At 36.4% G+C, this 22,730-nt stretch overlaps 1 non-coding gene across 1 annotated transcript; it reads left to right on the top strand.

Annotated features, from left to right (window-relative positions):
- The first annotated feature begins 3,639 nt into the window (after positions 1 to 3,639).
- On the top strand, positions 3,640 to 3,773 carry LOC128585216 (small nucleolar RNA SNORA70). Its single transcript, XR_008379943.1, has one exon. It is a non-coding gene; the product is annotated as a small nucleolar RNA SNORA70 (small nucleolar RNA).
- Positions 3,774 to 22,730: the final 18,957 nt, after the last annotated feature.

Below are 22,730 nucleotides of genomic sequence, written 5' to 3'. Positions count from 1 at the left end.
TCCCAAGTTTCTGCGTGTTCTGCTCGTTCTCATCTGTAAGTTCTTAGCAGAAATGCCATTTAGAGACAGCAGGATAAATTATCCTAAATGTACCTCCTACTTACTTTTTTCTCATCTCCTTGAAAATATTTTTCATAACACTAATCACCATAATGTCTTGCCTAATATTTGTTATATATGTAAAATAAGCTGTTGTCAGGAAAATTACAAATTTACAAATTACAAAATTACAAATGGAAATCTACACACAAATAATCTCCCCAATCCAGGTTTAGAACTGGTATTTTGGTTTCTGCTTAAATCTCTTTACCAAGCACACATAGACCCCAGAAGTGAAGAAGGTCATTCTGCCTATAATGGAAGAACACTCTCGTAAATTAGGCAAAAGTTATGGATACAAACCAAAGAAAGATGAAAGACGGGTGCTTTGATTTCTTTTGTTTTATAAGTCCTTCCTAACACCGAGAACTTTGTTTTTATGTTACCGTAGATTAGGCAAACCAGAACATTTCAGTAATTTTAGGTCTTTTAACTCGAGATACATGGGTCTATCCATCTACAGTAGGATAATACCTACATCGGAAATATAAAAGGTTAGGTTGGAGACACATTTTTCAATTTCAGTTGTTGTTATCTATGCTTGTTATAAATCCTATTTTCAGAGTCATGTGATTAATATATTGTAGGAATACACAGGCTGAGACCTATAGGCCCTTCAATAGCCAGGGTATAGCCTGCAGGTGGGCTACCCCTCTACTCCTAATTGAGAAGAAAGGAATCTGAAGGTGCTGGTCAGGGTACTGTCCGTGTGACTATCCCCGCATGGGGAAATCAGCAGTGCATGCAGCTGAGACCATCAGCTAGTAGCTTAGGCTGGAGAAGCTGAGATGTCTGTCTGAGGAGGAGACTTGCTCTCCCCCTCCCTCTCCTCATTGCATTTTCTGGCCTCTTCAGATGTTGCATTACCCTATGTCCCTGTTTATCCTTTACCCAACCTTTACAGAGGGCTGTAATCTCCCCTCTCTCATTTTTAACCTTGACTATTGCCTACTGACTACTGTGCATCCTTGCATGTATACTCAGTTATTTACTCAGTAGAAAGACTCTGGGAAACAGGTCAGGTGCTGCATTGTTCTCATGCTGTCACCCGGCACATGGAACAGTGTATGCCCTTACAAGTTTCTTCAGCATTATGCACTAAGTTTGTTGTAATTTTCATTCTTTTCTCAGCACTGTCTCCCTTGCTGGCACTGTCTCAGGTTGGGGTCAACTAGATGCCCGACAAGATACTATAAGTTATTAAGTGGTTGATAAAGTTATGTCAGTATATTTCACCATTGGTGCAAAGAGGTTTCAGATTAAAGATTAAATCCATAAGTAATTGATTTAATAAAATGTTATAAAGACAATATGTTGACAATTTTCCCTTAATTGTAATGAAATAATTGTGTCTAATTTTATAATCTTATTTATTTCTAAAAAAAAAGGTGTCATGAAACTCTGAGATGTGCACAACTTTCTTTACCTTTACATTTATACGGTAATCTCTAACAGTTGTAGTATCTTTTGGTAAGAAGTTCTATGAATCACATACTCCAGAATTAAAATCTCTGATTTAAAGACCATGACCTATGCTAACTCGTACATGATGCAGTCATTAGTACTGACTTATCCCAAAATCTGTGTTCAAATTAAAAAGATTTATGATTTTGGCTAATAAATTATTTAATATGTGTTTAGAAAAGAAAATATCTTTCTCCAAATATGTAAGCATCTTTGATTTGAAATTCTAGGTGATGTTATTGCAGGTGTAGTCATTAAGTCTGCATAAATTATTTCTGAAATCATACAGTGAGGGAGAGCCATACAAACATACACACACAAGAAATGTGAAAAGTGCATTACTCCAGAAATATATATACTCTAGTACTCTTCTGTATAAAAACTCATAATTCCAACTTTGCCTAATACATTTAGTTTTCTTTGAGCATAGAGAAGGACATCCTTTGTCCAATGCAGAAACAGAGGCAGAGAATTAAAGTAAATGAATGACATCAAGAGTAATTAAATATATATTACATTATATTTATATAATCATGTTTGTATTAATTCAGTCTTCTTTTCGTTTAGGGAAAAGGAATCTGTATCTGATATTATAATGAGCCATCAATGGGTCTGATTAGAACCAGGAAGTCATGAGTTCTTTTTCTTCGAAACTGTGTATGGGATACTGAACAAAGGGAAAGAAAGAAAACTAACTTTCTAGTGACATATTTATAACTGTGGATAAACAATTTAAATGCTCTTACAATACTATTTATAATCTTCACAACAATTGAACAGGTAGGTATGGTTTTAGCTATGTATAGAAAAGGACATTGATAACACAATAGAACGATCATTATGTTTTCACCAATATTTTCTTTTAATAGTTTTATAGTTTCAAGTCTTAGACTTAAGTCTGTAATCCATTTTTATTTGATTTTTGTGTATGATGAAAGATAAGAGTCTACTTTCACTTTTTGCATATGGATATCCACTTTTCACCCCACCATGTCTTGGAGAGACTGTTGCTTCCCCACTGTATGTGTTTGGTAACTTCATTAAAAATAAGTTGACTATAGATGTGTGGGTTTATTTCTGCATTCATTATTATGCTCAATTTGTCTGTCTGTCTGTTCTCATGTGAGTCTCTTGCTGTTTTGGTTACTGTAACTCTGTAGTATAATTTGAAGTCATGTAATGTGCTCCCTCCAGTTTTGTTCTTTTCGCTCAAGATAGTTTTGGCTATTCTGAATCTTTTTTTGTTCCGTATAAATTTTAAGATAGATTTTTCTATATCTCTGAAGAATATCAATGGTATCTTGATGAGGATTGCATTAATTCTGTAGATTGTTTAGGGTGATACTGATATTTTAACAATATAGATTCTTCTAATCATTGAGAATAGAATAGCTGTCATTTTTTTTTTTCTGGTCTCATCAATTTCTTTCATCAATAATTTATAGTTTCCATTACTGAACTGTTCACTTCTTGTTTAAATTTATTCCTAGGTGTTTTATTTTATTTGTATATATTATAAATGCAATTGTTTCCAGGGTTTCTTTTTCAGATTTTTTACTGTTGGCATATAGAAATGCAGCTGATTTTTATACAGTGATTTTTAATACTGCAACTTTTCTGAGTTTGCTTATCAGATGTAACACTTTTTATGTGGCATCTTTAGGTTTCTGTAAATATAAAATCATCTTATTTACCTGGGTGGACTTGGGTAAGACAGCAGAATTTCCTGGATTACCAAGCAAAATCTCTCACTCTCTTTCCTCACTCTCTGAGCATGGCTGCTGGAGGAATGATGTAGGCTCTCCCTCCTGGCTACCAGCACCACTACTGTCACTCAACGCCCATGGTAACTGTTTCCTGGCAACCTCCTATGTTTATTCAACACACAGGGGCCCTTTTGTTAGCATGTGGTGAGTGTGCCAGGGCTGAATCTTTCCCTTCAGGGCAGCACATTTCCAGCGTGGCTCCAGAAATACCATCTAGGAGTCAAGGCCTACACTCAGGCACTCCAAGAGACTGATATTTTATTTTATAGTGGCTGAGATGATACTCAAATTGCAAAACAACATTCTCTGCCCGAAGCAATTAAGCCAACCATGCTCCTTTCCTCATGGGGGCCTAGTATACAATGACTGCAAACGGCAGCCTCCTTGATAGTGTATGCAGCTTGTTGCTTGTATTGTTTGCTCTAAGGGACCTTGGAGACATTCCTTTCCAATACATGCTCATGTGTTAGACTAGGTGCTGTCTCCAATCTAGGCTTCAGACAGGTAAATGTGGTGACTTTGGAGAGCCCCTGGGCAATATGGCCAGGGTTCCCATTGGCCAAGTCATTGTGTCCATCTGCACTAAACTATAGAATAAGAAACATGTGATTGGGGCCCTTCACAGGGCCAAGTTCAAGTTCCCTGGCCGCCAGAAGATTCACATCTCCAAGAATGGGGTTTTACCAAATTTAACTCAGATGAAATTGAAGACATGGTTGCTGAGAAGTGGCTCATGCCAGATGGCCGTGGGGTCAAATACATCCCAATTGTGGCCCCCCTGGACAAGTGGCGGGCCCTGAACTCATGAGGACTTACACTGTGTTGCCTATCATTTGCACATACCAATAATAAATCCTACTTCCTGTCAAAAAAAAAAAAAAAAAAAAAAAACCAACACAAAGATCTCTGAGTTCTTCCTTTCCTTTCCCCAAGTGCATGAAGACTATCCCTCCACTGGACTGCCTAGAGTTGGGGGAGGGTGACACAGACTTGGCTGCTGTTGCTGGTATCTCACTGGGCCACATGCACCTGGATTCCCCTGATTCTGGGCCAGTATAGCTGCAGGAGGTGCCCAAGGACTGGAGTTTTTGTGGCACAACTACCTTACTAATTTAAACAGACCCCAAGCTTCCTTTTTTCAGTCAGTGATGAGATACCTGGAACTCAGATTTCAGGTCAGGAGATTGTCCTCTGGCCAGGCTGGTCTAAATGCTCCCTCTTTGGGCACTAGTACAATTATTCTGCACTGTGCTGTACTCCCCTGTGCCAAGGTGGCCCTGAGGTTCAATAAAGTCTCAAAATCCCTTCATGCTCCCTCCCCTGTGCACAGATTCTCTCCCCAGCTGACCTGTTTGTATAACACTGCTGGAGGCTGGAAGAAGGGTGACACAGGCAAAACAAGATTGTCTTTTCTGCCCTGTTCAGTGATTATTTCCTTGATATAATGTTAAAACAGGATCATATGATCATCCATCTGAGTTTTGTTTCTTCTGATTATGCTTGCTCGCGTGGATAGTTGTTGAGTTTGATGTTCATGCAGAGTAATGATCACTGAGGTCTCTATTTGGCCATCTTACCCCACCCTTTCCCTTCTCTATTTTTTAAAGAAAGATACAATACTAAAAAAATTTTCAAAAAATTAAATATTTGTGTTATATAAAGACAAACATATTTATTCTACACTCCATATTTTCTATATGCCAATCCCCTAGTTTCCAAAATACTCATAGCATATATATAAAAAAGCTCATTTCTCTGAGGATTAGGGATGTATTTCATATTAAGTTGAAACTAGTAGATTAACAACTACAGGCCTACATGAGAGGAAAACTCAATTCTTAATTCTAAAAGGGGGCGGGGTGGGTTGGATAGTTGCCACACAATGGGTACTTTGTACAGGTTTATGACACACTTTCTGTGGGAAGGACAAAACTGTAACTTGGGACAAATGTAAACAATGTAACCTAATTGTATGAACCCTCCTATTAATCTGAAATTTTAAAAAGCACAAACCACCACCAATCACATTAAATATACTTCAGTTGATCCCTCTGGCTGTTATTTTACCCATGGTGATTTCTTCACAAAGAGCATTTTTTTTTTTACTTTGCCTTCATCTATCTTACCTTTTTTGATCTCTAATCATTTTTAGATTTTTTTATTTTTAAAAGGAGATATTAACAGTCAGCAAAGAAATGGAATCAACCTAAATTTCCATCAACAGATAATCGGATGGTCGTTAAAAAAATATGATTGGCAACAAAATATCACTATAATTACCCTAATATTCCTTATAAGGAAGGAAATTAACTTCTCAGTAATGTATGCTGCCCAATGTGTATCTTGCAATTATATATTTTTGATCATAATAGAGAATGATTCATAATATTATGGTCACATACACGTGTCTAGCAGAAGTGCTGTACGCCATCAAAGAAAAAAAACTACTTAGGGAGAAGTTTGGTAAAGAGCTCTTTACGCTGACCTTTTGCTGATAAATTGATGATGTTCTCATAAGCAGTAACCCTGCTGTTTGCCCTCAATAAAAGATAACATCCTGCTGTTAACGTAATTTCCATTTTTGTGATTTAATGACACAATTATATTAAAGATACTTTTTCAAATGGTTTAGGGTTTAAGAGAAGATTAAAAATGTTTTTACAAATTTTCTTTCTGTTTCATCTAAACCAGATAATATGTATTACGTTGTGTGAATGTATAGGATTAATCTGACAAAAAGTTTGACAATATTCAATTGAGTTTTCAAATATACTTCTTACCAAAGACAACAATTAGTTATTAAACTTTCTATTATAAACATTTGATAGCAATTCATTCTTCGTTTTGCAGGTAATCTTATTATCCATAAGATGGTAAATTTAATTTAATTCTTAACATGAAAAATTAATCTTTTTTTGAAGTTCAGGTAATATTTTTCATAATTTAATTGAGCGCAGATTTTGCAGAAACCTAGTCATTAGATGGATTTTCTAAAGGGAAGTAACCTGCAATTATGGGAAGAACAGAGACTTTGAAATCTTTTACACCTATATTTAAATTACCTATTAGATATATGACCTTGAAAAATTATAGTCCTTTATGGAACAATATTAGTTTTGTTTTGTTTTGTTTTCATTTGATTAAGTGGTGAATTTAAAATCAGATAGTGAATGTAAAGCAAATGGTCCAGGATAATTGTCTCCAAATTTAGGCCTTGTAACTTAGGGCATCTAATAGTTTAATGAAAGAGTTTACACTAGGAAAAGGTTTGTGTTATGTTGGATCACTTTGAGTTACAGGATAATTAATCTCTAAAATGGAATATATATGTATGTACTATTTTTCCTTTTAAGTTTGTCAATTTTTTTGTGATTCAAATTTATGTTCATAAAATAGTATGAGAATAGTTCTTAATTGTACTGAACATTTGTGTGTGTGTATAAAAAAGAAGGGTATAAAAAACAAAAGCATGAGGGAGGATATGTTTAAGTTCTGAACACATAATGTAAGAGCACTAAGGTCCCTTTAATGAATTCCAAAGTAATAGGAGGCATTAATAGACTGCCCTTCCACCACAGGAGTGCATACACCACAACACGTGTGCATGTACCGCGCGCGCGCGCACACACACACACACACACACACACACACACACTTCCCCATACATGTCAGAACCTGAAGACAAAGGGAAAGAACAGTAACAGCGTGGTTAAGCAACTGCTATACCTAGAGGAAAATCATGGCTCCCCTAATTGTCAGACACCGGCGAGGAGTTGCTTTCCCACATAGGAAGCAAAAAAGATACTGTTGGCTTTTGGCTAGTGGAGTACTGGGAGCTCTGGTAGAAACACACACTTTTATTCTATAATCAGAATTCTTCAGAATTTCTAGAAATACTGGCAGCTAGATTTTACAAAGATTATAGAAATCCAGGCAGTGCCCTTAGCTCAGTGGGTAGGGCGCCAGCCACATACACTGAAGCTGGTAGGTTCAAACCCAGCCCCGGCCAGCTAAACAACAATGACAACTGCAACAACAATAACCAAAATAGCTGGGCATTATGGCGAGCACCTATAGTCCCAGCTACTTGGGAGGCTGAGGCAAGAAAATCGCTCCCAAGAGTTGGGTTGCTGTGAGCTGTCACACCACCACACCACCGCCCTCTGCCCAGGGCGACAGCTTGAGACTCTGTCTCCAAAGGAAAAAAAAAACAAAAAAGATTATACAAATCCTTCTAAAATCAAATCCTTCTAAAATAACCAATTAGAGACTAAAACCAGGCAAAACCTGAACAAATGTATTTTCAAAGTGGTGTAACCACCTGGTTTTCTATAACCATATACGACACATCACCACTATGCTGTGCTAAAAACAGTAGAGATTTGGCCTTTATAAAATAGTACTTTATCATACATTTATAGACATATAGTATATAACATTCATGTATAATGTAATAAATACAGTATACATTAAGTCAATTAAGAAATATGTGGACCTGGAGGAAGAAACTCAGAGGCAGAACATTTTCTTTTCTCTTTCTCTCTTTTTTTTTAAATTTCAGTTTAACACAAAGGTACAAATGATTAGGTTACCATATTTGAGTTTATTAGGTGAAGTCCCTGTTGTAGTTGTGTCCCGCACCCCGGAGGTGTGCTGTTTACCCTCGCATTTGTGCCCATTAGGTGGGAGCACACCAATCCGTGTCCCTCCCCCTCTCTCCACTCTTCCCCCTCCCCCCACCTTGAATTAAATTGAGTTTCTCTCTCCCCTGGGCATTTATTAGTTCACCTGCTGGCTTCATATTAGTATTGAGTACTTTGGATACTTGCTTTTCTATTCTTGTGAAGAACCATTTTATGCAACCTCTAAAACTCCAAATTCTACAATTCATTTTTATAAACGCAACTATAAAGAAGTATTTCACCATCCTAAACATTAATCTAATATTCTTAAACTGCTACACTTTTAAATACAAGAGTGATCTATTACAATTGTATTATCAAAACCTCAATTAAATATAAACATTTTAACTGATTTTACTATATAAGACATATTTTATGGAGATATTAATTTATTAGTATATTTTATTTATTTTATTATAAAGGGAGAATTTATAATTTAATAAATTGAAATTATTGTTCAAAATTTTTTCTGAACTTTGATTAAAAACAGTGAGGATTTTTTTTAAATATTAACTTACACTGCTTATTAAACATTACAGGACACTGAGTGCACTATTACAAACTTATCATATCATTGAACTCATCATATATATTTGATGAGAGCAATAAAATACTTTTCCCCATAAAGTAAGTTTAATTATTTATCATTATTTAATTCAAAGAGGACCATTGGCCATTTATTCCACTTAAAACAACCCTTTTATTTTTATAGCAAATGCTATTCAAAATAAAATAATGTCTATAGCTATGATTTTCCTATATTTGATATTTTAATGAAGAGGTTTTTTATCCAATTTAAACAACTACCTTTAATCTCCTGCAATATACCAAAACTGCACTTAAGTGGATTTCCAGAAGATAATTAACAGTATCAGTTCCTAATTGTTCAACAGACTCATTATTGAAAATATGCGTTCCTTTCACCCCACTCTTTTTAACCTTACTGCTCCTTCTCATCCTTATCCTTCAATACATGAAACTAGGTATTGGCTTCCAGATTAACCCAGGCTCAATGTCATTACCATTCATGATCTTCTCTTACTATATTACTTTTAGCCAATTTGGCTTTAATGATATCAATAGAGGACTCTCCATCCATCTCTTAGCACTTCTTTCACGAATAGTAACCCGATGCAACCATCTAAAAAACTGGCAAGGTCAATGGAAACTTTATCAAATGCATTTATAAAAATAAGACAAGAATAAGGAGAGAAATCTATATTTAAATCTTCCATAGTATATCTAGAAAATGTATAATTCTGTTTCCAAATATTTGTATGTTACTAACATCTTTAAATTACGGGCATGCTTTATTGGTGGAATAAAGAAAGATCTTAAGTATTTGTATAGAATTGTATAGTACACAAATTATACTGTTGATTCTATAATAAAAGTATCAAAGATGGTTTAGTTCAAAGGGAGTTTACAAAACCAGCATGAATTAAGATACAATCACAAAATACAGATATCATTATAAAATATTCCAAGATATTATTATGGGCTATATGAATAAACAGAGGAATGAAATGAAAAGCTTACACGATTTATTAATTATATTTAAGTATACATCATTATATGTTTATATACGAATATGAATATATGTGCTTTAAACATATCCAGCAAAAGTAAGTAATGATAAAAATCTTAACATGTTATATAAATGATAATAATATTAAACAAAATTAAAACACTTAGAAATATATCTCTATTTTAATCAGAAAGTATCAAACTCATACTTAAACCTCCACTTAATTATTATATGCTTTAACTGATTTTGCAATTCATTAACACCCAGAAGGGAAAGAGAATACTTATTAGAATAAAAAGATGCACTTGTTGAGCAATCAATAGATAATTTTTTCCATTGACCAATTCTCTTTTCTTTGACTCCAGGTGAATAGAGAAATAGATGGATGCTAAGGCTGTGGCTTCAGATTTTTATATATCATTGAAAATGCTTTAATTCAGGTCTATGAATAGGCATCTGTGATATTATGAAGTGTTTATTATACTTATAAATTAAGAGTGTACTTAGATATATATCTTTTTCCACATCTCCTAAATCACAGAAGGATACAAATAATTTTATATATATAAAGAAACTTTGGGGTTCTTCTGTTTTGTCAATTTTGGTTTAACAGACTCTCATTCTAAAGATTATGAAGATTGACCCTATCATTGAACAATCACACACTGATATATTTTCATTTGAAAGATATTTGGAGGCTCTGACAAATTTAAAACTTCTAAGACACATGTAATTTTTATTCTTATAAGTCAATGCATATAAAGTATTTAAAACACCTTACAATATCTGCAATGACACTTTTATTGAGAGGTATTGCTTTGTATAAATATCTATGTGATGCTTTAAAATCCAGTGATGAAGTCTTAGGATAGAAAGCAGGCACCAATACTACTACTATGGCTAATAATAATAATACTTGTCCTTTAGAAAAACAATGTAAGAACAAGTAGAAACAAGTAGGGCCGAAGGTTGGGCACTGCAGAGAACAGTGCAAGAAGAAAGGGCTGACAGAACAGATGATCTGGGCCCACTTCGCAATTTGGCACAAGACAGTCAGAGAGGGAGGTATGACGCAAAAGATTTTTTTTAATCCCCAAATTATATGCTACTAGAGAAAACTCTCAAGACTTCAGGGGAGTCTAAAATTAATTTTAAAATAAAGCATTATGTGGGATTTTTATTTAACACTGGTTGAGATAATTTAATTCTATCAGAAAAAGCAGAAATTAATTTTAAAAAAATTCAGAGTAAATGGAAATAGCTAACTGAATAAGAAATACAGAATTAATGTCTTTTAAACCTTGATACTAGCTTGGGTTACTGGAGCCACATAATAAGTCTAACGTGTAATAAATGAATTATGTCAAAATAACATCTTTTTCAGAATGTAGTCTTTAATTGTTGAATGCTCTTTATCTTGTAGAATTGATTGACATTTAAATGAGCAGTCCTCCCAGTAAATATTCATGTAGATTTTTATTTTTACTATAAAATTATTGAGCACCTATTTTGCTACATATAAAAATTATAGTGTACTCAAGTTAATCATGGTAATGTTAGACAATTAAATCAATGCATACTTTTAAAATTATTTTCTTTACCATTTAATAAGTTAATGGCCTATTCATAAGGACACAATACACTCTCCACTTCAAATTAAGCAATCACAAATGTTTTACTATTTCTAGCATAAATATGCATATTGCTAGGATAATTGTACATGTGCTATTAAATAACATACATTAATCCTCAATTAACATCATAATTAACTAACATCAAAATTTTTCTCTAGTAGAGCCATACCTCAGAGATATGTACATAGTGGACTTGGTTCTTGATTGCTGCAATAAAGGGAATGTCACAAAAAAGCTAGTCATAGGGATTCTTTTCATTTCTTAGTTCATAAAAGTTATGTTTGCAATACACTGTCATCTATTGAGTGTCAAATAGTCTCATGCCCCCCAAAATGTACTACCTAAATTACAAATGCATTATTGCTGAATACTACAAAAATGTACAATCAGCCGAGGCGACTATCAATTCATGAGCGTATTAACAAAATGTGGTATGTGCACATCATCAAACACTACACATCCATAAAAAGGGATGAATTAATGCCTTGTGCAGTGATTTGGAAGGAACTGGAGGCCAATTTCCTAAGTGAAGTATCTAAAGAACATAAAAACAAATACCATATATACTTGCTATTAAATTGAAACTAACCACCGAGAAGGCAAGAGCAGAAAAGGAAGTAAAACTCAGCGGAAGTCAACCAAGGGTGAAGGGGAGGAAGGGGGGACACACAAATCTACTTAATGGGTACTATGAAACTACCTGAGTGGTGGGCACACCTGTTTCAGGACTCAAGCATTTTAAGTCCATCCATTTTACCTAAACCATTTGTACCCTCACAATATTTTGAAATTGAAAAAAAAAAAAAAAGTTTGGTGATAGAATTGTATTAGAAATATATTTTTTTATGGTGCTTTAGATTATTATCATAAGCATTTTATAGCATGAGGCATTCAAAATTATTTTTATTTTAGGCAGCTGGACATGGCTTCCTTGGCAGGATCCCTGTAGGCTCCCCCGGGTAGGTCTCAGGAGCTGCTGGGTGGCAGGCAAGATGATACTGGCTCCAACCCACCTGGCTAGGACTCCCAGACATCTGGGGCCTCCCTGCTCTGCTGCAGGCCCCAGGCAAGGGACGCAGACAAGTATCAGACCAGCAACAACAGACACAAGAGCAAGTATGGCTGGATCCAGTGCATGAGCACCTGGCTGGTGTCCAGGCCATCCTTCACCACATGCTTGAGGGTGGGCAAGTTGTTGAGCCATTGAGGAGAGCGCCACTTCTGGGCACCAGTCCTCCCAAAGCAAAACAATTTTCCTTCCTTCTAACTTGCCTGGTGCTGTTTTTGCAAGAAATTGAAAGAGCAGGAAGGGCTCCCACATAAATGTTCTCCAAATTGTGGGGTTGGGCCAGAGGGAGAATTGATCTGCAGTTTTCCTTTTTTGCTGGATCCTTTCCTCGCTTTGGTATCAAGATGATACTGGCTTCATAGAATGAGTTTGAGAGATATCCCTCCAGGTTTTTTTTATAGGTCTGATAGAATTTGGCTGCAAATCCTTCTGGTCCAGGGCTTTTTTTGTCATTTTGCAGAGATTCTTTATTACTGCTTTGATCTCACTGTCTGGGATTGGTCTATAAAGGAGTTCTCTTTCTTCTTGGTTGGGTCTTATGAGGTTGTGTGTTTTCAGGAACTTGCCCATTTTCCCTACCTTCTTGGGTTTGTGTGGATAGAGATTTATGTAGTTTTCATTGATGATGTTTTGTATTTCTACAATACTGGTTGTAATATCATTTTTTTATATTTCTGATTGAGTTTATTTGAGTCTTTTCTCTTCTGTTATTGGTTAATCTAACAAGAGGTTTGCCAGTTTTGTTTATCTTTTCAATGAGAGAACTTTATTTCATTGATCTTCTGTGTTATTTTCTTTTCAATTTCATTTAGTTCTGCTCTGAATTTTGTATCTGTTTTCTTATGTTGGCTTTACGTTTTGTTTTGTCTTCATGTTCTGTTTCCTTGAGCTATGGCAGTAGGTTGATACTTTGTGATCTTTCTGTCTTTTTAATGTAGACATTTAGGCTACGAATTTTTTCCAGAGGAATGCTTTGGCTGTTCCCATAGGTTTTGTTAGTTGTGTCCCCTTTTTTGGTTAAGTTCAAAGAATTTTTAAACTTCCATTTTTATTTCATTTATGACCAAATGATAGTTCAGTAGAAGGTTTTTTAATTTCCATGACTTTGTGTAGGCTTGAATGTTTCTCTCGTCATTGATTTCTGATTTTATTCTGCTATAGTGTCAGAAGGTACATGATATGTTTTAGATACATAGATAGATGGAATTTTTTATTTATGCTTTGTGGCCTAAGATATGATCAATCTTAGAAAATATCCCACATGCCACTAGGAAGAATGTGCATTCTGTACTTTGGGGGCAGAAAGTTCTCTAAATGTGTGATTTAGAGTTTGATTTAAATCCATTGTTTATTTTCTGCCTTGGTGACTTGTTGACCTCTGCAAGTGGGAATTTGAGATTCCCAGAAATTATGATGGTGCTATTTATTTCTTTTCTTGGCTTAAATTGAATTTATGTCCTGGGTTTGGGCACATACATATTTACTATTGTTATGCCTTCTTGTTTAATTGCTCTCTTTACCATTATAAAATGAACCTGTTTGTCTTTTTCTTTTCTTGGAGTAAAATCAATTTTATCTCATATGAGAATGGCTTCAACTGCTCTCTTTTGATTTCTATTTGTGCAAAATATTTTTTGGCATCCTTTCATATTGAGTTTGTGTGTGTGTGTGTGTGGTTTAGGTGTGTTTTCTGTTGATAGAAGATGGTTGGGTTGTGTTTTTTCATCCATTCAACCAGCCTACTTCTTTTGAGAGGATCATTGAATCTCATAATATTTATTGATAGTATTGATATGTGAGATGTTTGTTCATCCTGTTGAATAGTCTCTTATTGTTTAGTTTTACCTCTTGTTCTATTGTTTTATGAATTGTGATTTTGGAGATTTTACAGTTGATTTTGTACCGGTGACCCTCAGTTTCTGCTTGTCTGAGAAAGACACAATTTCTCCATAAATTGTGAAAGTTTGTTTTGTAGAATTCAAAATTCTAGGATGGAAGTTATTCCATTTAAATAGATTTGGGAACCCAATCCTTTCTGGCCTCTGAGGTTTCCATTGAGAAGTCTGCAGTTAATCTGATGAGTTTTCCTGATGAGTTTCCTGATGAGTTAATCTGATGAATTTTTCTGATGAGTTACATCTCTCAGTGATCACTCAGACTTTTTAATACTCTTCTCTGCTTCTGAAATGACTGGGTTATCTTGACATATTTTTCTTCAAGCTCTGAAATTCTTTATTTTCCTTAGCTTAGCCTATTGTCAAAACTTTCTCGTATGTTTTGAAATTCACTAAATTTTTTATTTATTCAAGTTCTTTTATATCCTTTCATATTTTTTTAGCTTTCTAGTGATTTTTCATTTTTTCCCTTAATTTCCTGGATTATTATTTTTTTTCTTTTTGTTGGTTTTCAACTTCTGCTTTAATTCCATTCACTTATATTCCTTCCATTCTGAATTCAATTTTTGTCATTTGGCAATTTCCTTGTGTGTGGAGTTCACTACTGTAGCTCCAATATGTTCCCTTGAGAGTGTCAAACTATTTTTTCATGTCGTCAGGGTCCCTTTCTGGTTTCTTCTCATCTGCCTCTTCTTTAAGCTCTGGGTTAAGAAGATTGCAGGACACCTGTTCCCTTTGCTGGGACTCTTCAACCAAGTCTAAGAGTGATGGCTTCTTAGGGCTGGGGTTTCTGGAGCAAAGTACTGGGACTTGGCAATGTTCTGCCAGCCCAGTAGTAGTGGTGGACTCTCAGTGGTGGTGCTCAGTGTCCAGCCACAACTCTGAAGTCCCGGGGGTAGAGATTCTGGTCCAGAAGGGCCCCTGGAGTTACAAGGGAAGAGCATGGGACTGAGGCACAGTGATACCTTCAGAGCTGGCTGTGGGGATTTGGGGGGTAGATCCTCTCATATGGCAGGTGTTTTCATCATCAGAGGGACCACTGGTGCCCAATTATGCAGGTAACAGTTTGTGTCAGTGACCCAGGTTCCACATAGGTGGGCAAGAGCTACTACTCAGTCAAGCTTCTCCCCACACTTAAGAACTATTACAGCAGTTGATCCAGGATTCCCTAGTGGTGTCTGAGGTGTCTAGGGCTTCTCCTCTGTTCATCAGCCATGACAAAAGGGAGTGTCTCTTCCTTCTCCAGTCCAGTGAGGGTGATGCAAAGTCTACTTCTGGAAGGCTTGGTAATAAGAAAACTGGTTCTGCACCAGAGCAATCAAGATGGTATTGCTTGCAGAAACCTGGGATTGACAGGCATCAATTCTCGGATGCACCTGCTTTTCAGTGTAATGTGTCTGCATAGACACTGGGCAGCTCGATGATAAGACCAGAGGTCTTCACTAGAAGAGGCAGAACCCTCACAGATCAAGCTTACTATGGCTTTTATTTTTTTCATAAAGTGGTGTCCCCTTGGGTTGCTTCTATGCTATTGTCTTCACCTCTTTCCATCAGAGTAAACTGTACTGGGACACCCAGCTTAACTTACAAGATTATTGGTGATGCTTGTGAGTAAGAATCAACCACACCTGTTTTATGGAGTTGGTAAATACTGAAATGAGCCCTAGAGGTTTTTCTACCTGTCTGTGGTTGGTGCTTGAAGGAAAGAAGCAGCTGCAGAGAAGTTCTTTTGTCCCTGTAATAAGCTCTAGTCCCTCAGGAGGAGTCCTTGAATGCTACCCTAACTTTGGGAGGGGCCCTGTAGTTCCCAGGTAGTTGGTTATTTTTCTCCTAGCAGAGGTGGGTGAAGGAAGAAGGCTGAGAGTGGTTAGCTTGGGCAACTGTGGAAAGTTTTGCAAAGCTCTAGCAGGGCTAAAAGATCTTTTCCCTGCTGAAAGGGGGTGCTTCTGGGAGGAGAGTCTAGACATGCTTTCTGAACCAAGAGGATTGATCATTAGGAAAGGGTTGTAATTTCTCAACTGGTTGTTGGAAATGAGTTCTCAGCAAACTCTAGTACTTATTCCCTGATGTACATCTGAGATGTGTCCTTTCTTCCCTCTCTTTATCTGAAACCTTTCCTTCCCCCCAGGACAGTCCAGTAAATGATGTCTGTGGTCAACCATCATGACATTATTTTTAACATAACACAAAGGAATGAGAACCTAACATGTACTTCATTTAGGTACTAGTAATGAATCAGTTTTAACTAAAAAATGAAAAGGGAAAAATACATAAATATCAATATGCTATCATGTAGTGATTCTATTTCTAATACAGTAGAAGTATTCCATCTCTACAAATTATCTTTATATAACATCATGTGTAAAATTAGAATTAATTTGCAGGTAACTGAGCTGGCTTTTTTTTTTTTTTTCTTTTTGGACACAGAGTCATACTCTGTTATCCCAGGCTAAAGTGCCATGGTCAACCTACCTCATAGCAACCTCCAACTCTTGGATTTAAGCTATCCTCCTGCCTCAACCTCCTAAGTAGCTGGGACTATAGGCACCTTCTACAAGGTCTGGGTAATTTTTCTATTTTTGGTAGAGATTGAATCTTGCTCTTGCTCTACCTGGTCTCAAACTCCCAAGCATAAGGAGGCACCATGCTCAGCCCTGAGCTGGCTCTTTGATTATGTCCAAGGATATATGGAACTTTGGCACTGAGCATTGGCCATAATACAAATACAGTGTACTAATATTCTTTTGTAATATAATGTTCAAACTTCTGAAACCCTGATGAGATTTCTTATTCCTTCTTGCCTATATTGTTTTCTAAAAATGCATAAAAAGTGTTGTTCTGCATCTGCATCTGTGTTGAGCTATGCGGTTAGTAGAGTACAGTGTATTTCAGTCCACCTGTTCCTTTATGCATCTGAGACTGACATACCCAGAGCATCTGATGGGTGATGAACCACAGGCAATTTTCTTTTTTTTGACTGAGCAAATATTCTTTAAGCTGTGCCTGGAAGTCTCAGAATTTTTGATTTTGCCTCTGTATTCCATTTTTATTCCATTTTTTTTTCTGGCTTAAGCATTTTATTTATTTATTTATTAATTAAATCATAGCTTTGTACATTAATGCAATCATGGGGCACCATGATTTTATATACAATTTGAAATATTTTCATCAAACTGGTTAACATAGCCTTCCTGGATTTTCTTAGTTATTGTGTTAAGTCATTTATATTCTACATTTAGTAAGTTTCACATGTACCTTTGTAAGATCCACCGTAGGTGTTGTCCCACCAATTACCCGAGGGAGGGTACTTGGTGCCTCTGTATTCTAGATCTCTTCCTAGTGATGCAGGAGAAGGTGGCACCTGCTGCCCTAGCCCTGGAGGTGTTGATGCTGCAGATGGAGGAACCAGCTTGATGGAAGGGCTGGACACCTGCCGGAGACACTGGCACCTTGCTGTGTCCTCCCTGTGCAATTCTGGCTGGTCAATTTCATGGATGGCGCCTTGCTGTCTCCTCCACCTGCACTTCTTACTGGTGGATTTCATCTAAGTTTCCAAGGCCCGAGATTCACTGGATAGCTGGCTGTAACTGATGAAGACCCATGCCCTAAAAGTCAACATTGATTTCTGGCAAAACACCCCTCTGCAACTATATAACCCCCTGAGCAGAGAGCCCGAAGACAGACCTTGAAGAGAGGGCAGGAGAGCTTGTTCCCCTCCTGGGTTCTCTCTGCCAGGAGGTTTGGTGTTTTTGTAGTTGTTGTGTTTTTTGTTTCTGTGAATAAATCCTGACTTACCACTGATCCTGTGGTAAGATTTGTTCTTTGAATTGCCGAGACCAAGAACCTGAAACTGCGGTATCACTAGGAGGACAACCAATGTATTGAAAACTGTCCTAAAAATTAAAGCCTCTTCCCTTAGGACAAACAAGAAATTAAGAAACATCTATTTAAGAAATTCTAATTTGGCTCGGTGCCTGTGGCCAGCCACATACACCTGAGCTGGCAGGTTCAAATCTAGCCTGGGCCCACCAAACAACAATGACGGCTGCAACCAAAAAATAGCCAGGCATTGTGACAGGTGCCTGTAGTCCCAGCTACTTGGGAGGTGGAGGCAGGAGACTCGCTTAATCCCAGGAGTTGGAGGTTGCTGTGAGCTGTGATGCCACAGAACTCTACCTAGGGCGACAGCTTGAGGCTCTCTCTCAAAAAAAGAAAAGAAAAAGAAATTCTAATTCATGGTAGGAAGTGCAAAAGTCTTGTAAATTTGTGTCACGATCTGCTATTCTCTATCTCCTTGTCCAGTTTAGACATTGGAGTCTCTATTCTTACTATTTTTAATCAAGGAAAAAGAGTTTCTTATCTCCTACCATGTCCCACCTTAAGGTCATGGTATCTCCCTAGGATGGGAAAGCTACTGACATTTCTCATGTTGCTTCCATTCTCCAAGTTGTCACATGGCAGAATATCTCCCCCAGCAAGACCAGCTAACAGATTGGGGTTCCCTTTTCCACCTGGGACATTTTAGCAGGGTGAGTCCACAGCAAGACAAGGAAGGTTGGCCTCCATGACCTGTGCCCTGGCTCATTCATCAGAGATACATTGCATGCTAACAGCAGCAAGTCAAAAGGATGAGAAACTATTGCCCCCCATTCACTCAGTGGACCATCCATAATGAAGGGCTATCACTTTGAGAGAAGTGAACCACTATTCCTGTCACCAGCTTCAGATCAATAAGAAGGGGAAAACAGATTTGTTGCCCTCTCTAAAAAAACCTGGACATTGTTTGTGAGAAAGTGAAGCCTAAGGGTGCAGCCATAACTATATGGATTTTTGTGGGGGAAAACTATGAAGAATTTGGTAAGTAGATAAAATCAATAAGCTAAACCATTGACTCCTTTAATATTAAAAGAAAGCAGCTTAAAAGAGTATGTATGGGGTCAATACAAGACTTAAGACTGAACTCAATGACTATACCTGCAAGAGGTCTGAATTTAATTAAGCAGTCTATAAAATAATTTATGCCCAGGACATTGGTGAAAATATTATTTTCGTTTTTAGTTTGGAAATAGAAGATGCTACTAGTTGGGTGCAATATACCAATAAAGGTATATTAGCTACATTTTGACAAAGGTTAGGGTAAGAAAATCTGGCTAAATCACTCTCACTTCAAGTGGCTGTGTGCCTGCCCAAGCTTATACACTCTGAGGAGTGATAGCAAAGGGTACGCACTGCAGGGAAAAATGGGCTTCACTGAAGTGAATTCGCCATGCCATGAAATTAATAAACAAGAAAACAACAAGCCCCAGAAGAGAGTTCAGATTAAGCAACTTTATAGAATCACTATAGTTTGTTATCTAAAATATGGAGTTTTAAACAATGCATTATGAGACATGCAAAAAAAATAGGAATGTATATCCTGTACACAGGGGGGAAAAAGCAGGCAACAAAGACATCCTTTGAAAAGACTAGAGTTGTCTGCTAAAATGATATTAACTATTTAAAAAAAAAAATCAAACCATGTAACATTGTTTCATTAAATCAAGAATATTAATAAAAATCAAATAGAAATTCTTGGATGAGAAGTACAATAATTGAAATGAAGAACTAACTATAGCAATTCAAAGAGCTGTCAGAAAAAAAGAATCAGCAAACCTGAAGGCACATTGGTTGAGAAAAGGAGAGAAAACAAAGAGATTGAAGGAAAATGAACATACCCTCAGAGAAAGTGGATACCATTAAGTACACCAGTGTAACTGTAATGGGAAAAACAGAGGAGAAGAGAGATTGAAAGAAACAGAAAAAAAGTCAAAAAACATAATGACAGAAAGCCTTCCAAATTTCATAAAAATGTTACCTTCATAACCAAATTCTCAACAAACTCCAAACAATATATATGCAAAGAAGTTTTGTAGACTCAGGCACAAGATATTTGAAATGTTGAACAATAAAGATGGAGAAAATCATGAACACAGTAAGATAAAAACTACTATTTACACATAATAGAACGAAAATAAGGTTGAAAACTAACATCAGAAATTATGAATTTTTTTTCATATTTCTGTATGTTCTCTAAATCTAATACCTTAAACAGATTCTTTAGGCCAATCAAGACAGAGGAGACTATGGGAGATATTTTGGGTGACTTCATTAGTCAGAGTTCTCCAGAGAAACAGAACCAATGGTATGTAAATAGCTGACAGATGATAGAGAGGTGGATAACTGGCAAGTTAGCTAAATGGATGGATGCATGGATGGATGGATGGATGGATGGATGGATGGATGGATGGATAGATACATACATACATACATGCATACATACATATAGGAAGATTCATTTTTGGGAAATAGATTTATGTGATTGTCCAAGCCTGGCAAGTCCAAAATTAATACAGGAGGCCAATCCCCTACAGACTCAGGAAATAGTTGCCCTTAATGCCCAAGGGCAGTCTTCTGGAACACCAGGCAGAGCTAATATTGCAGACAGTATCTGTAGGCAGCTAGCTGGAGAGTCCTCTCTTGTTTGAGGCATGTCCTCCTTTTATTCTGGGTAGGCTTTCAACTTATCAGAGGAAGTCCACTCACATTATGAAAGGAAGCCTGCTTACGTGTTTGTTTGTTTGTTTGTTTTCTTGCAACATAGTCTCATTTTGTCACCCTCAGTAGAGTGCCATGGCATCATATCTCATAGCAACCTCAAACTGTTGGGTCAACCAATCCTCCTGCCTCAGTATCCAAGTAGCTGAGACTATAGGTGCCAACCACAATGCCTGGCTATTTTTAGATACAGGTTCTCACTCTGGTTCATTAGATACAGGTTCTCACTCTGGTTCAAGCCTATCTTGATCTCCTGAGCTCATGCAATCTACCCACCTTGACCTCCCAGAATGCTAGGATTACAGGCATGAGTCACCACACTGAGCAAGGCAGTCTGTTTTAATTAGCGTCCACCATTTTAAGTATAAATTGTATCTGAAAACTCCACGAAAAAAACATACAGAATAATATTTAACCAATTTTGTGGGCACTGAGGCCCAGTCAAGTTGGTCTGTCATAATTATCCGTGAAGAGTTACTGTACTCTACATCTAGACAGTTCAGTAATGAAGGGAATAACATTCATAGCTTATCTAATAGTATCACCAGTCATCTCAGTGACAGTCCAATATTAACTATCTATCTTTATTTAATTTTAAAATTTCCTTATGAAACTTTTATTTAAAAAATAATGATAATTTGAAGTAAGTAAAATTCAATATTCATCTTTGCATAATTTGAAGATCACTGCATTTTTCCAACTTATATGATCTAAAACTTCTTCTCACTGAAATCAGTACTGTTGACCTTTTCTACTTCAATTACTTTCCAGTGTTAATTTTTTTGTAGTGCATCTCTTAGAAAATAACAGAACATTCACTAATTAATTACCTTTATTCAATTCTAATTCACAATGAGTTTTTTTCTTTTTATAATCTCATGCTAATTTTCCACTTCAGTGAATATAAGACAAAATAAAATGAATCCATTTACCACAGGTAAAAGTTAACCCAATGTTTCTTTTTTATACTAAAAGGTACACTCCCTTAAATTTTGAAATGTTATAAATTTAAATTCAAATTTCAGCCCATAACAAAGGTTAGCACACTTCTGCCATTCCCATTTATTTTAGGCCACCCCTTCCATCATTTCAATGATTGTACTATTTTACATAGTTCAAGGTTATGAAATGCTGTGATGTCACAATGACAAGATAAAGCTGGTGGTTTGCAAAGCCAGACTACTTCCACCAAAGGCCTAACTGTGATCAATTTCCTGTTGTGGTGTGGTCACCATCATCAGAGTGTGTCTCCTTCCCTTTGTACTCCTTGTACTGCTGACCACTTTAACAGATCCGCAAATGTAATACTATCCAGATAGAGAAAGTCATATTTCCCCTAACATACAGTCAAGAAATGCAAAATAGTGCCAATTTTAAATAATGAGGAAAGATATATCACTCTGATAATCAGATAGCCTATACTTGATATTAAGTGCATCTTCTTCCTAAGGGCAACAGAATTTGGAGCTGGAAGTTGTCTTCACAATGCTGATTTATAAACATTAAAATGAAGAGTACTGAAATATGGTTCATATGGATCTAGTTAAGCATGCTCAGCTTTTCTTACTCTACCAGGTAAAATAAATTTTTCACTCTTAGAACACATACTGATTACATTGAGAGTCTCTTCCTGAATAGATTTACATGTCAGTGCCACATTTTTGTATTTTGTATAGTTTCTTTTCACTGACATTGTATACCACCAGTTGGGTTACTTAAACAACAGAAATTAATTATCTTACAGTTTTGGAAGCTAGAAGTCTGAGACCAAGGTGCCAACAGGGCAAGTTTCTTCTTAAACCTGTCTTGTTGGTTTTTATATAACTGTCTTCTCCCTGTGTCTTCCCATGGTCTTCTTTCTGTGTCTGTCTGTATATCCTAGTCTCTTCTAGAACACCAAGTGGTCTAAAAGTAGACCTGCCATTTGACCCAGCAACTCTGCTACTAGGTGTATATCCAAAAGACCAAAAATCACTTTACAATAAAGATATTTGCCCCA

Source organism: Nycticebus coucang, chromosome 4, assembly GCF_027406575.1.
Source record: "Nycticebus coucang isolate mNycCou1 chromosome 4, mNycCou1.pri, whole genome shotgun sequence".
Taxonomy (NCBI): domain Eukaryota; kingdom Metazoa; phylum Chordata; class Mammalia; order Primates; family Lorisidae; genus Nycticebus; species Nycticebus coucang.
This window is presented reverse-complemented; position numbering and strand designations above follow the sequence as displayed.